Genomic DNA, 14,869 nt, shown 5'->3' with positions numbered 1-14,869 from the left:
TGACTTTTGGTAGCTAGATTTCATTTATTCAGTCAACAAAAGTTTATTGAGTGTCTGCTTTGGGGTAGATGCTGACCAAGACCCCAGGGTTAGAAAAAGATAGGCAAAGTCCTTGTTTTCAAGGAGCTTACATTCTTATGGGGGAGAGGGACAACACATTTGAAATGTACACTGGAAGAAAAGTCATGCCTGTAAGGAGACAGAGACTGGGGGTAGGGGACTACTGTTTTATATATGGTCAGGGATGGCCCCTCTAAGGAGTGACATTGGAACAGAGACCTGAATGGAGTGAGGGAAAGAGCCAGGCAGGGGGAAACAGCATGTGCAAAGGCCTGGGGTAGGAACAAGCTTGTCTTCTTGGAGAAACAGTGCATCTGGAGGAAGAGTGACAGTAAAGGAGGTTAGAGGAGTGGGCAGGGCTGGGTCATGTAGGTCCTTGTAGGCCATGGCCAGGCCTTGGATTTTATCTGGAATGAGATGGAGCCACTGGGAGGTTGAATACAGGAGAGTGGCATGATGTGATTAAGAAGGAAGATTCTGGCTGCTGGGTGGAGAATAGACTGCAGTGGGCAGGCATGTTACAGGCCGCTTGCAGGCAGCTTGGCTGTGTCTTGAGACCCTCCTGCTCCTAAACATCCACACTGAGAAAACGGGAAAGGATCGTTCCATCTCTTCCCCTGGGGCTTGCTCTGGGGGCCGGAGGGGAGCAGGGTGTGGGCACCGAGTGAGCAGGAAGTACTCAGGTCAGGAGCAAAGCAGCATTTGGTCAGGATGTTTCTGGCAGAATTCCCTCCTGGGCCTGCTGCCGCCTGGCCCGGCCCCTCGCTGAGCCGCGGCCTGTGTGGGAGGCATCTCAGATCTCCCTCTCCAGAGCAGAGCGTCCCCCTAGCAGCGTCCCAGCCCCTCAGCCAGCGTCCCCTGCCCTCCGAGCCCGTGTCCTTTTACTCTGATGGGGAGTAATTATTTCTCTTCTTGTTTAATTAGCTCATTAGGCATGTGCTGCAGTATTTCTGATAATAAATCGCCTTCTTAGTGGCTCTTAAGTGAGTTTTGCCGGCCCTTGGCCACGGCGATGGAGGCGGCGGTGGTGGCTGTGGGCGTGGCTGGCGGTCGGGGCCTTGGAGCCCTGTGTTCTGTCCCCCAGGCACATGTGGACAGGTGGGGAGCCGCCGGGCCCTGGGCGCGGAGACGGGATCTTGGAAGCTGCTCCGGCAGCGGCAGCCGGCCCCAAGCTCCGGGGAGATATTTTTACACCCGTCAAAATGCCACCGTGTGTGAGCCAGCGCCAGGGGCTGCCGCCCAAGGCTGCTTGCTCTCCTCCCCCACGCTTTGATTGTCGCTCAGAGAAGCTCTGAGTGGAACAGGGAGGCTCGGAAAAGTGCTGGGTTGGCTAGGCGGGTGCTCAGCAGTCCTGACCCTCTGGCAGGGAGCTGGAAGGAAGCTTGTGTCCTGCAGCAAACGTGGGGGGGGGGGGGTGGGGGTGTTGGGAGGGCAGCCTGCCCCAGGCTAAGAAGAGTGCCCAGGTTCAGACCCAAACCCCACTCTCCCTCCTCCTGTATACCGTGGGCCTAGGAACAAGACCCTGTCCAAAACTACTTCCTTCACAGAAGATAAGAGGGCCTGAAAGTCCACCATTAGAGATGCATTTCTTTGCATCTATCAGGGCAGAAACCTGGGAGATGCTGAAGTGGTTTCCTCTGGGACTGGTCAGCAGAGGATACAGACACGATGGAGGGCACGGGGGAGGTCTCAGCGGTAGGATGAGAGGGGGATCAGGAAGGGGTCGTGAGGGAACCCAAAGCCCAGTACCCCCGTGTGGATGTACTGCCGAGGGCTTGAGAGAGTTCAGGGAGCAGGAGGGAAAGCCGAGGTCTTGGGACCGGTCCAGCTATTTATTCATCACAACTCTCTTGGACTCTGTTCTTCTGTCTTTAAAATGGGCCTAGTTCTTGCTACTCGTAGCCATTGGAAAAGGTCCAGAGTGAGAAGGGGATAGTTCCAGGTCATCCAGGCCAGTCCTCCCCTTTCTTCGTGAAGCCTGATGATGCACACCACCCCTCCCACCCGTCTCCCCATCCTACCATGCAGGATGTTGACCGGCCCCAATGGGGACAACTTCCAGACACAGGAAACTCCCCCCTCCTTTTTTTTTCAAAAGCCCACACCACTGTTGTTTAGCTAAAAAGATTCTCCCTATTCCAGCTCCAAATGTGTCACCCTTTGCCATGTCCCCTTAGATTCTGCCTTCATCCTCATCAGGAGGAAAACAAATTCATCTTCCGTAATACGTCCATTTAATTTGGGCAGATATTCTCATGGCTCACCTAATGCTATTTCATTCAGGTTCAACATCCCCCTCCTTGCCTTCCTCCATTCTTGCCTTTTACCTTTAGTCATTCAAGAGGTATTTATTTGATGTTTGTAGTGGCAGGTCTGGGCCACTGGCGGGGAAGATGGCCATGAACAGGACACTCCTGCCTCCTGAAGTTCGTGTTTCCCAGGGAGACAGACACTAAAGGACTAAGTACTTGAGTAATCTCTGATTCAGTTACTGCAGCTGTGATAAGTACCGTCTGAGCATATGCAAGAGCAGGCCCCGGGGGCGGGGGGTGGGGAGCAGTCAGGGAAGGCTTCCTGGAGGAGGTGACCCAGAAGATCAAGTAGGAGCTCAAAGAGTGAAGCGACACGGGAGGCCCTGCAGGTAAAATGCTGCCATGTTTGTCTCTGGAGCAGGAGGGAACCTGGGGTGTGTCCTCTGCGGTGTCTCTTGGTCCCTTGTCTCAGATGCCAGGTTGTGCTGTCCCTCGGCATGTGTGGGGGTCCAGTGGACAGTATGCTGGATGTGGCCTGGCCGGAGCCAAGTGAACTGAGGCAGCCCCTCCTGGACGGGGGTGCCCCTCGTCTGAAGGCAGCCTCAGCCCGCTCTGGCACCCTATGGTCCAAGTCCCCACAGACAGGGGCCCCTGAGGAAGCCGCTCCCCTCGCATTGTTCTGAGGCCATCGTGCCCCTCCTCCCTAAGCTATTCCCCAGATAAAGTGGCCCCGGGCAGTGTGGCAGCTTCGTGGGCGTTATAACTGGCTTTATGGTTGGAAGTCACAACAAACCATCGTGGGGTCCGGGGCCTCTACTTCAAACCTTCTTACTGATTTTTGATCTGCCATAAGCCATTTTTAAACATTTCCTTGTCTCATTTTACATGTGTTTTTCTGTTTCAAGTCACCTCCTATCTTTGGCTGGAAGTCTGTGGCTTATAAATCACAAAACCGATTGATGGAAATTAGGTCAAAACTGCCGAGTGGGTGCAGGTGGCTTCTTCTCCAGTAGTGATGACGTTAAGAGCCAATCTTTCCGAGAAATTATGACGTGCCAGGCACCGTTCTAAGTGGCTTTCATTATTAGCTCGTTTAGCTCTTTCAGCATCCCGAAGAAGAAGGCGCTGTGCTTATCTTGATTTTACAGATGGGAAAACTGAGGCACAAAGAGTTTAAGACCCTGCCCACCTATCCTGCCCGGGATTCGAACCCACGCCGGCAACCTCCAGGTCCACACTGGATGCTCTGATAATGCGCAGCTACAGTGCGAGTGCGCGGAGCATGCGCATAACCGCCCTGGGCGGCTGCTGGGACAATGAGGCCCACGGTGCCCGGCAGGACTCCGGGATCAGGGAGGGTAGGTGAGCTGCGCAAGGTCTCCCAGCCGGAAAGTGGCAGAGCCAGAATTCAAACCCAGGCCCACCATGGTCCAGAGAGCTGCTGAGGCTCCTCTTCCTCCCAGGTGAGATGAGTTAGGATGGAGGAGTGAGATGGGTGTCTTGGGGTCATAGGTGGTATGCTCAAAATCAAGGCCAGTGACCCCGTTTTCCTTCTAGACCGCCCCTTTCCCAGGACCCCAATCTGTTAACACACCCAGCACTGTCAGCCCATCAACGCTCAGAACCATCCTGAGAAAACCAACGCGTCCCGCCCACCACACAGAAGGAGGAAACAGCTGGGTGCTACAGGGGAGGATCTCAGTTAGACAAGTGGGGGAACTTCCAGGCAGCGCTGGTGAGGTTTGACACGCAGCCACAGCAAGCAGAAGGAGGCCTCGGCTGCCAAAGGGCCTGGAGGGCTCCATCGGACGTGGGTGGGCTGTGTCTGTCCTTTGCCCCTTCTCCATGCTGAGAAAACTGATGGCCAGACCCTGGGGCGTTGTGATTTATAACGTGCCATTTGAACCGTGGCGGCTCTGCCTCCCTGTGGCTGCCTCCTGCCAGGACTGAAATGAAACCCGGGTCCCGGGTTCAAGCCTAGTGATGGGTTGTGCTCAGGAGAGAGGGAAGAGATGTGTGGCTTTGTCTCTGCCCTCAATGAGCCATCATCCCCCAGAGCCACTGTGTCCACTGCCTCCCACGCCAGGCAAAGCCCAGGCCCAGCGCTGAGGGGCAGGCGGGCGTGCAGGGCTGGAGGATGGCGCCGTGAATCTCTGACAGCCATGGCTCTCCGGCTCGTGGGTGTCCAGTGGAGGGAGCAGCCCATAGATCACAGCTGGGCTGTTGACCTTGAGTCTTAAGCAAAGTGAAGAATAAAAGGTCATATTTATTCCATCAGAGCCACGGGAGCTGTGAAATATCAGACTGTGAGTAAAGACAGTGGTAAATCATGCGCCGCTCCCGGGAACCTTGCTGATCTGTCTTCCGGCCCCGTCACCCCTGGGCAAGCTGGGGATCAGTCAGCTCAGACATGGAGAAAAAGAAGAGATGGGGGCCCAGGGGGACCCCACACAGTGCTCTCTCTGGAATACAGCAGTGCCAGAATCACTGAGATCCTTAGGTGCCCAGAATGTAAGCTGTCCTTCAGCTCAGAGGTCACCTTCTTAAGCTGAGCCTGCCCTCCCTGCCCCAAACTTTCACCTTCTTTTCACCTGCTCTGCTTTTCCTTTTTCCCATAGTGCGCTCCACTTTCTAACATACTAAATAATTTACCGATCATGTTTGTCATTTACTGTCTGCCCTCTCCCCGCCCAGAATGTCAACTCCTCGAGGCAGGGACTTGAGTCTTGTGGTCACTGCTGTGTCCCCAGTGCCTCGGGCAGCGCTGGCACGTAACAGGTGCTCCATGAAAATTCCTTGCATGAATGGAGGAGGCTGGAAAGACCTTAACGATGGTCTGATCCCAGCCCCTCCCCATGCCAGGGAGGAGCAGAGACCCAGACAAGGGGCGGGACTTGCTCTGGGCCATGTTAGGGGTGGCAGAGCTGGGAGAAGAATCTGGGTGCCTGACTCCCAGGCCAGAGCTGGGGTCCTGCGTGGTCCGAATTGCAGTCACACCCATCAGAGGATGGGTTTGCTGGTCACCTTCTGTTACCTACCTGGGGGACCCGGGAGCTGTGCAGCCCCGGGCAGGGCAGGCTGGGGGCTTGCTTGCTTCCTCCCTTGATTTACAAAAAAAAGGTAATAAAGATACTGATAACTAACTTCTTAACTAAAAGGGGGTCCAAAAATATGGGTTTCCAAGACTGGGGAAGGTCGGGGAATTTTCCTTCCTGGGAATTTTCCAGTGGTGGGCTGGGAGCACAGGGAGAAGCGTTGAGCGTCATCACCTGCCTGACCACCAGTTCCTTCACGTGGATCGCTCGTCTGATCGTCCCTCCTCGAGTGGAGCTAGAGCGTAATAATAATAGCTAACGTTTATTGAACTCTGTGCCGGACACCGGTCTCAGCGCTTGTCGGTGCTCATTCATTTAATCTGCCCAACAACTCCATGAAGGGGAGAGCTTCTATTATCGTCTCCATGTTACAAACGAGAAACCGGAGGCAAATATGCCGTAAAATAAATGCTCCCATTCTGGGTGCTTGGGATGCATCAGTGAACAAAACAAGCAGAGATCCTTGTCCTCGTGGGGGAGACTGGCAACAAGCTCGATAAATGGGTAAATTATATGGTGCGGGAGGCAGTCCTGCTCTGCACCAGAGATACAGCAGAGCAGGGGAAAGGGCCTGGGGGTGGTGGGCAATAGCAAACAGGGGGCCTGGCAGGTCGCACTGAGAAGGCGAGACCTGGCAGAGACTTGAAGGAGGTGAGCCAAGCAGAGGTCTGCAGGAAGGGCATTCCAGGCAGAGGGAACAGCTGGGGCGAGGCTGCAAGGCCAGAGCACATCCAAGAAGCCACAAGGGGCCAGGGTGGCTGCAGGAGAGAGAGTGAGAGGCAGAGTCGCAGAGGTGGGCAGGAGGTGGTGGGGCCGGATCACGGGGAGCCTTGCACGCCCCTGCAGAGACAATTTCTCAACTGCTCCAACTGACTCAAATGCTCACCTCAATTCAACGCTCACATAGGCTCACAGCCTCAAGCCAACAGCCCCCTCTGCTCACACACCAAGGAGGCTTCTACACCGGCCAATAGACACACACACACACCCCTCCGTCAGTCAATGAACACAGCTACCCTGCCCAGCTTCACCGTCCACCTGCTGCGTGTATGGGATAGGGGCAGGGGCAGCCACCCATCCACCTTGCTTCATCCACAGCCCAGCGTCACCTCTCCTGGCCGGCCCAGGAGAGGGAGGGGAGCAGGCCAGTTCCCGGGCCCCACTAAAGTGCTAGAGAGACTCCCGGCAAAGTACACACACGAGTCAATCTGTGATTTCCTCACATGCTTACTGCCATGCTAAGATCACAGCTCCCAGGCCATCCTCCAGGGACACTGAAGTGCATTAGAGGCTCTATTCTGTGCTCATGGTCCCACAGGAGCTGATGTCCCCAGGCTTGGGGATGGGCTGGGGAGGGGAAGGTAATAAAGCTGCTACTTTTAGTTACTCCCGTTGAAAACCAGGACGGTGCACCACCAGGCCGGCCTCACCTGAGAGCTCGTGGCTAATGAGTAAACCCCATAGTGAGGTTCGTCTTCTCACTTGGCACAGAGACCCCGAGCCCCAAGACAAGCGGCCGGTGCCCCAGATAGCTCACCTTGGGCGGCTGCGAGAGGTCCTGCTGGGAGATGGGCAGGTTGGATAGTGTCAGTGTTCTCTGTAAAAAAGGCGATGGGGAGATGATGGACAGATGACAAAGGAAGTGGGTGTTTACTGTATACGTATATCCTCCACTGAGTATATATTGTACATCTGCGCTTTGCGTATGTTATTTCTAAACCTCGTATGACTCTGCAAATTAGGTTTGCAAACTGCTTCTATAAACAAGAAGACTGAAGGTCCAGGCAGTTAAGTAATGGGGCAGAGATTCTGCAGCCAGTAAGTTGTGAGTCTGGATTTGAGCCCAGAGCCCACCTCACTGTGTGTGCTCTCAGAGTGGGGGCCTGGGTGCCTGAACTCCCACAGCCCTTTGATGACTGTGTCCTGCCTGCCCTTCTCCTGCCTCCCCCTTGTTCCTGTCACCCCGCTTCTGATGGTATTCTTGTAGAATTCTAGAATGTCAGAATTGGACATTGAAGCACAGGGAAGGGAAGTGACTTGCCCAAGGCCACACAGCAAGTCTGCGACAGAGCCAGGGTTAGCGCCTTTTCCATCCAGCCTGGACCTGAGGCTATTTGGTGGGTGTGGACAGCTCTGCTCCTTTCTCCTCCCTCCCACTTGGCTGGACAGGGTGGCCTCCCCACAGCCCACCACGTCTAACGCCAGAGGTGGTTTCTCTCCCCGCCCCTAACTAATCTCTTTGTGGCCAGCCTGCTTGTTAGAGGCGGAAGGCACTGGGGCAGGATCAGCAGAAACGCAGCCGGAGAAGTGCTGAGCCGGCATCTCCTGACTCCCCTACTGGAAAGGGCATCTCTCATCCCAGGGGGAGGCGGTGCTCAGAATGATGCTGCAGCTCAGCCAGCCAGATGCCCGACGGGCCACATGGAGCCCAGCCCCCGTCGCGCAGCTTGGAGTGGCCCCCCAGGAAGTGCCCGTCGTTTTCTTGGTCACTCAGGTCCTGAGTGTCCCCTTTAGAAAACCCCCCCTCACCTCTGCGAATGCATCATCAACATGCTGTCTCGATTCGAATCTTTGTGTTTTTCTCAACGGTCCTCTGGGGCAGCCAGCAGTCTCATCATGCCCATTTGACAGAGGGGGAAGCTGAGGTCCAGAGGGGTAATAGCTCCTTGTTCAAGATGACTCAGCTAGCGGATGGTGGGCCGGGATTTGAACCCCATCTTCAGACACCAAGTCACACCTCATCCTGGCAGCTTTCTATCGCACAAACACATTCTAATCACTGCACTGAACAAATAGCATCATATTTAAATTTCACAAAGATACCGCGTGATCAATGTTATTGACCCATTTTGCAGGCAGGAAAACTGAGTGAGGCTGAGAGATGGGACGTGACTTGCCTACGTTGCACAGTCAGTAGCCTTTCTTCTCCGTGGTACACACTCAGCCTGGGGGTTGGAACACTTCCCTCCTTCAGGGAGCTTCTGATCTGGCAGAGGGAGGGAATTATAGTTGGGGGAAATGGCAGGCTCCCAAACCCATCCACGAAATGCCTGGGGACTTCATTTCATCTTGATTTCTTCTGTCAAGGGTCCTTGTTGACTTCACCATTGTCATTGAAACAAAACCTGCGCTAACTGTTCATTCATTACTGCCAGGCCTCACGCCAGGCATTTATAACACTTTATCTCAGTGAATCCTGACCCTATTCCTACAAATTAGGGTACTAGCATTCCTATTTAACTAAGCCAGAGAGGGTTAGACAGTCTGCTTTGAGTCGCACAGATAGTTGGTGGCAGAGCGGGGCGTGAACCCAGGCCCAGCTGACACCACGGCGGATGCTATGGGCCGCCGCCCTTCATCTTCAGCACCTTCGCTGCATGCATTTGACTTGTGCCATGTCCTGCTCTGAAACTGCCCCGTTCTGCAACCATCAGGATAGCTGTAGAAGAGCAAGCAGACAGCCAGGGACCACCCTGCCCACCCAGGAGCCCTCCCCAAAAGCTGCCTACTACCCCGGTTCTGACAGGCTGACCAAGCCCGTGGACAGTAACCAAGAGGCCCCTGCCGGTGGTGACTGCCACTGAGTGTGCACCAGCCATGCTGCAGTGACAGAAAAGTGACAGATAATTTCCAACCGCCTCTCCTCCTCCTGCCCACTTGGCAGAATTGGCTTTATGATAGCATTTTTTTTTTTATTGTGCTAAAATACACATAACATAAACTTTCCTATTTTAAGCATTTTTAAGGGTACAGTTCAGGGGCATTGAGTCACGTCACTGTGCAACCATCACCACCATCCTTCTCCACAACATGGAACTCTGTACCCCTGAGACACTAACTCTCCATCCCCGCCCCCCCAGCCCATGGCGCCCACCCTTCTACTTTCTGTCTGAGTTTGACTCCTCCAGGAACCTCAGAGAAGCAGAAACATACAGTATCTGTCCTTTTGCGTCTGGCTTATTTCACTTAGCGTAATGTCCTCAAGGTTCATCCATGTTGTAACACGTATCAGACTTTCATAAAAATATGGTCATGCATCACAGATTTGTGTGTCATCCTTGTGCAGGGGGCAATGCTCATTTTCATTCCAATTTTAGTACATGTGCCATCAAAGAGAGCACTTTTTTAAGGAGGTTGGTGCTGCAGGTGACTTTGCCCCTGGGTGCTGCCCCCATGAATCCGCCAACCGGGGAGCATTATCTGGTCAGGTTCCTCATTGGGTGGCGTCGACTTGACATCTCCAGTTGTTCTAGTGCGTTTTGGACGCGGCTGGCGGGGAATCTTCATTTTGCACGCTCCTGTGTTTACAATAAGGTATAATTGGTCTGACACCTTCTGCGTTTTTTCTGTAAGTGATGAATTGTTATTAAGCAAGCGTTTCTCAGCTCCTGAAGGAGATAAATGGCATCTCTCATCCTCATCATCATCGTCCTCGGGGACCCAGATGGCCCTGGGAAGGAGGAGCGAAGGGGCGCCATGTTTATCCCATTCCACGAATTTCTCACACTCACCACAGGAGGTTGGTACTGCTGTCCCATCTCCCACGTGAGCAAACTGAGGATCAGAGAGAGGAGAACATGACCCAGAGTCCCATGGTTGGTCAGGGGCAGAACTGGCATTCAAAGACAGTTCTTTGATTCCGAAGCTCACACTCTTTTCTCTGAGACGTGCCCACCTAGTCCTTGCAGGCTGAGAGCTAAGGACAGCCAAATACAGAGAAAAGTCCTGTGTCCATAGAGAGGGGGATGAAGAGCGGCAGAGGGAGAGATAAAGACAAACAGAGAGACGGAGACAGCGACAGAGACAGGGACAGAGAGAGGCCTGCTGTGGGCTGGGGGGCTCACCTGGGATGGCTCAGGCGGCAATGGCAGAAACGCCACTTTAGGGGAACAGAATGGGAGCAATGTGGTTTAGTAGCAACCCTGGGAACATCACAGGGCTTTTCCATTGGCGCCTGCTCGGTGTGAGCCGTTGATGGGATGCAGCTTCCAGAAAAGTCCAGCCCACTCTTGGGTGGGGGGCCTTACGAGAAATGTGATGTCTGGTTGGGGGAATGTGGGATCTGGCCCTGCTCTCTGTGCTCAGAGCCCCAAAAAGAAGGGCCAAGATGAATTTGTATGTGATCGGGGGGGGCAGCCAGGATAGAAGCTGGAAACTGTGTCCCAGGGAAATGGTCAGAAGCATGGAAATGCTAATTCTGGAGTGAAAACTCGAGGTGGGATGACAGCTGCTTCACCCTTTGGGAAGCACCGACACATGTAGAGAAAGAAACACGTTGTTCTGGGAGGCCCGGTGGGGTTGAGCTGGGCCGGTGGGAGGAAGCAGCTGGCTGTCGGACCACGGACCAACATGAGCAGATGCTGAGCCGCATGGAATTGTGCAAAGCTGGGGCGGGCTGCCTGGCACATCCTGGGAGTGTGTGATGGGGTGCTGACAGCCAGAGGGGCCAGGTATAGAGCGACTGGTGAACCGAGTTACTTTCAGGGCCCCTCTAAGCAGGAGTTCCCGTGGGCTGGGAATGGAGATGGCAGAGGGAGAACTAGAAAGAGCCGGCCAGTGCCTTGCGGAGTCAGCACCTGGGCCGAGGGCAGGCTGAGCCCAGTGACGGAGACAGACTGCCGGCCCCTGAGCTGGGCTGTGGACCTGCCTCACTAGCCCATGTCTAACCTCACACCTGCTGGAGCCGTCTCTCTGTCCTCACTGGGGCCTCATCACTCCCTCAGTCACAATCACTAGCATGAACTAAGTGCTTACTGTGGAGCAGGCATGGTTCAAATTACAGGCCTTGACTCACTTAGTCCTCATAGCAATCCTGTGAGGGGGTCCCTATCATCTGCCTCCCTTTACAGAGAGGTTAAGTGGCTTGCCCAAGGTCACACAGCCAGTAAGTGAAGGCACTGGCCTTTGAACCCTGGTGGTCCTGTGCTCGCACTCTGCCCTCCTGGCTTTCTCCCCTCCATGCAGGAGCGCCACGGAGCAGGGGGAAGGTCCCTCCCTTGGAGCCTTTGTCCTCTCGGGCCAACACAGGGGCTGGCAACTTTCTCAGACCCTTGCCAGGCAGATCTGTCCCACTTCCCGAGTCAGGGAGCAAAGGCAGGGCCTCCCCAGGTGTGTCCTCACCTGTCGCCAGGTAAGCCCTTACTCCGGAGGAGATGAGTGCAGAGGCAGCCCGCTGTGACTCAGCTCACTTTGGCCTAATTTCCAGTGATCTCTGCAATGGCTCAGCCAGGGCTTAACTAACACTCTCACCACGTGTCTTCTGAAAAAGACTTTCAGAGTCACGTGGGGCCAAACCACGTCCTGCTGTGAGTATTGAATTCGTGATGTTGCCCTGCCCAAGCCTGCCAGTGTCTCACTTGCGGGAGGTTTACCAGCCGCAAATCCCGAGGCCTGGATTCCCACCATCCGAGATGGCTTTCTTCTGGTTCAGCATCACCCGCTCCTTTATATAACAAACCCTCGAGTGGAGCTTACTACGTGCCAGACGCTGATCTAGGGCCTTATGAATCATGGCTCGTTAAACCTCGTAACAACCCTATCAGGCAGCGATTATGAATGCCCCAGTTTACAGAAATAGGCTATTTCTAAGAAGCTAAGGCCCAGGAAGTTTAAGGAATTGCCCAAGGTGAGTTATTACAGCTCGTCGGTGGCAGAACTAGCACATGACCCCAGAGTCTGTGCCCATCGCCACCGCACCCTGCAGCCTCTGCAGCAACTCCTTCCCACGCGGGTATCCTGAGAGGGGCGTGTGGCATTGTGATTGGCTGGAGCAGAGGTTTATCTTAATAGAGACACACGCATCAGAAGCGTCATGGGTAACCGATAGATGAGAAACAGAAAAGCGGGAACGAGATTACGGAACAAGGACCAGAGAGGGCCAGAGCCTCAGTGTGGCCCAGGGCCGGCCCTGTCTGAGGACCGTGGGGAAAGTGAGACAGCTCCTGGGAAGGTACTGGACCGCAGCTGAACGTGCGGCTGAGAGTCATAGCACGCCCAGGGGGAGGCGACCTTGAACCAGGCCCTGGGGAACCCCAGAGAGAGCCCACTGGACCCAGAGGCCCTAGGAGCCCAGGGAAGCTGGAGGAACCAAAAAGAAGGGATGACACCATCCAGTCACGGAGAGAATGCCTGGGGAGACCGAGAGCAGAGGCCCCCACGGAAACCTCCATCACCAAGTCGTCCCTGGGCGGGAGCTGTCCCTGAGCTGGACAGGGTTCCCTGGACCAGCCCACCTGTCTGGTGTGTCAGGGCTCACACAGGAAACGACTGTCTTCCCTCCTCCGCTGGAGTGCAGGACAAGGCTGCTGAGCACGCTCTGGAAGACACCATCCTGTGGATCTCTGTGCAGTCCAGTGGGGTGGCGGCTGGCCACAAGTGACTACCGAATGCTTGACCTGTACCCAGTGAACTGACACTTTAATTTTATTTCATTTGAAGTTACATTTAAATACCCATGTGCAGCTACTGTATGGGGCAGTGTAAATATAGAACATTCATTTTATTTACCACCCAACAAATGTTTTGAGGGCCTACTTTGTGCCAAGTGCTATTTTAGAAGTTGGGAAAATATCACTGAAAAAGACAGATCAAACCCCTCATCTCAGGGAGCTGACATTCTAGTGGAAAGAGAGAAAGATAGATGATTGACAGTAAGCATAGCAAATAGGCAAATGACATAATCTGTCAGGCAAGTAAAGTGCAACAGGGGAAAATGAAGCCGAATAAGGGGCTTGGGGGGGCCAGAGTAGAGATGGGGGAGCCCACAATGTTAAATAGGGCAGGGTTGGGGATGGTCTCCCCAAGAAGGGAACATTGGAGCAGAGACTTGAAGGTAGTAAGGCAGTGAGCATGTGGACATCTGGAGGAGGAGCTTCCAGACCAGGGCAACAGCAGTGCAAAGGCCCTGAGGCAGGAGCACCTTTGGCGGCTTTGAGGAATAGCAGGAGGCCAGGTGGCTGTGCAGAGTGAGCCGGGGGAGTAGGAGGAGAGATTGGAGAGGTGAGGGGCAGACTATGGGGGGTCTCTGGGCCCCATGAAGACCTTGACTACATGAGACTGGTCGCACTGCGGGTGAGCAGAGGAAGGACTGGATCTGACCTGCACTTTAACGCGTTCCTCTGGCTGCTTACAGAGAAGAGACTTGGGGGAGAAGCTGTAGAGGACACCCAGACACTGATTCAACAGGGGTTTTGGTCCCCAAGCCTGCCTGCTGTCTGGAGGGCTGTGGGCATGTGGGTGGGGTGCCCTGCCACAGCATCTCAACCACACTGAGAGGACTGTGGCTCCTTTACTTGCTGCCAGGGAGAAGTCACTGCCAAGAAGACAGAGAGCCTGAGGGTCCCGGGGGCCCCACGTTCTCAGGAGGGGCAGAGGCAGGAGAGACAGCCTGCCCCCCAGCCCCGGCCCTCCTCAGAAGCTGATAAGGGGCTTCTGACCCACCACTCAGGGTGGTGCGATCAGGGAAGGCCAGCCTTCAGCACCAGGCCCCAGAAGAGGGCATTCTGCAACGTGTACTGGTAATCCTGGGGATTCCCTCCCACTGCTCCCTAATTCCTAGACCAGAAACAACAAATAAGAGATAGACGTTCTCCCAGAGCCATAGCACTCTGTCCCACAGAGTTTGAACACAGCATCAGAATCCTTCTCAACACTGGCACCCAGAAAATCCTCAGAGTTGGAACACAAGACCAAATGTATTTGCAAGCCCTCCAGAACCTGGCTCCTGGCTACTACCTTGGTGACCTCATTTTCTACCACTCTCCCTTTCTCTCTCTCTGTCCAGCCACCCCAGCCTCCTCACTGTTCCTGCCTCAGGGCCTTTGCACTAGCAGCTGCCTCTGCCAAGAAACTCCCCGCGGACATGCAGGTGGCTCCCTCACTTCCTTCGGTGATCCCATGAGCATTGTGAAGTAGCAAGACACCCTCATCACTCATTGGAATCCCATTTCTGACTCTAATTAGCTATGTGACCTCAGGGCAATTCAGTTAATCACTATTTCTAAAATGGGGAGCACAATTATGAAAGGTAATTCCCAGGGTTATCATGAGCATTAATTAAGGTAATGTGAGAGTACCAGGTTTGAATCTTGGCTAGGCACAAACGTTCTCTGTGAGATCTTAGGCAAGTCACTTAACCTCTCTGAGCCTCAATTTCTTAACCTATAAAATGGGGATAATAGCATCTCCCTCCTAGAGTTGCTCTGAGGATTAAATCGTTAATACCTGTAGAGTACTCCGAACAGTGTTGGACATATAGGAAGCGTTCAACAAACGTTAGCTGTCATTATAGTAACATGTGTTGTTGTTGTTTTAATTGCTGTTAAACAGTTAGCTTGACTCTGAGCCTTGCTTCCTACTAAAATCTGATTCTGCTCAATTCAGGGTAAGGTGGCACAGTACAGGGAAGGCCTCACTCAGTGGCCTGGCAGACCTGGCTCACCACACTGGCTCAGCCACTTTCCA

The 14,869-nt window shown here is 54.2% G+C and overlaps 1 protein-coding gene and 1 pseudogene across 4 annotated transcripts in view; one reads left to right on the top strand and one right to left on the bottom strand.

The window, feature by feature from the left end:
* LRFN2 (leucine rich repeat and fibronectin type III domain containing 2) overlaps nucleotides 1-14,869 on the top strand; it is a 187,810-nt gene that overhangs the window by 161,561 nt on the left and 11,380 nt on the right. The gene's annotated exons all lie outside the window — the stretch shown is intronic.
* LOC139077554 (U6 spliceosomal RNA) lies at nucleotides 9,429-9,528 on the bottom strand (annotated as a pseudogene).

Source organism: Equus przewalskii, chromosome 19 (assembly GCF_037783145.1).
Source record: "Equus przewalskii isolate Varuska chromosome 19, EquPr2, whole genome shotgun sequence".
Lineage (NCBI taxonomy): Eukaryota > Metazoa > Chordata > Mammalia > Perissodactyla > Equidae > Equus > Equus przewalskii.
The sequence above is the reverse complement of the archived record's forward strand: the minus strand, read 5'-3'. Positions and strand labels throughout refer to the sequence as shown.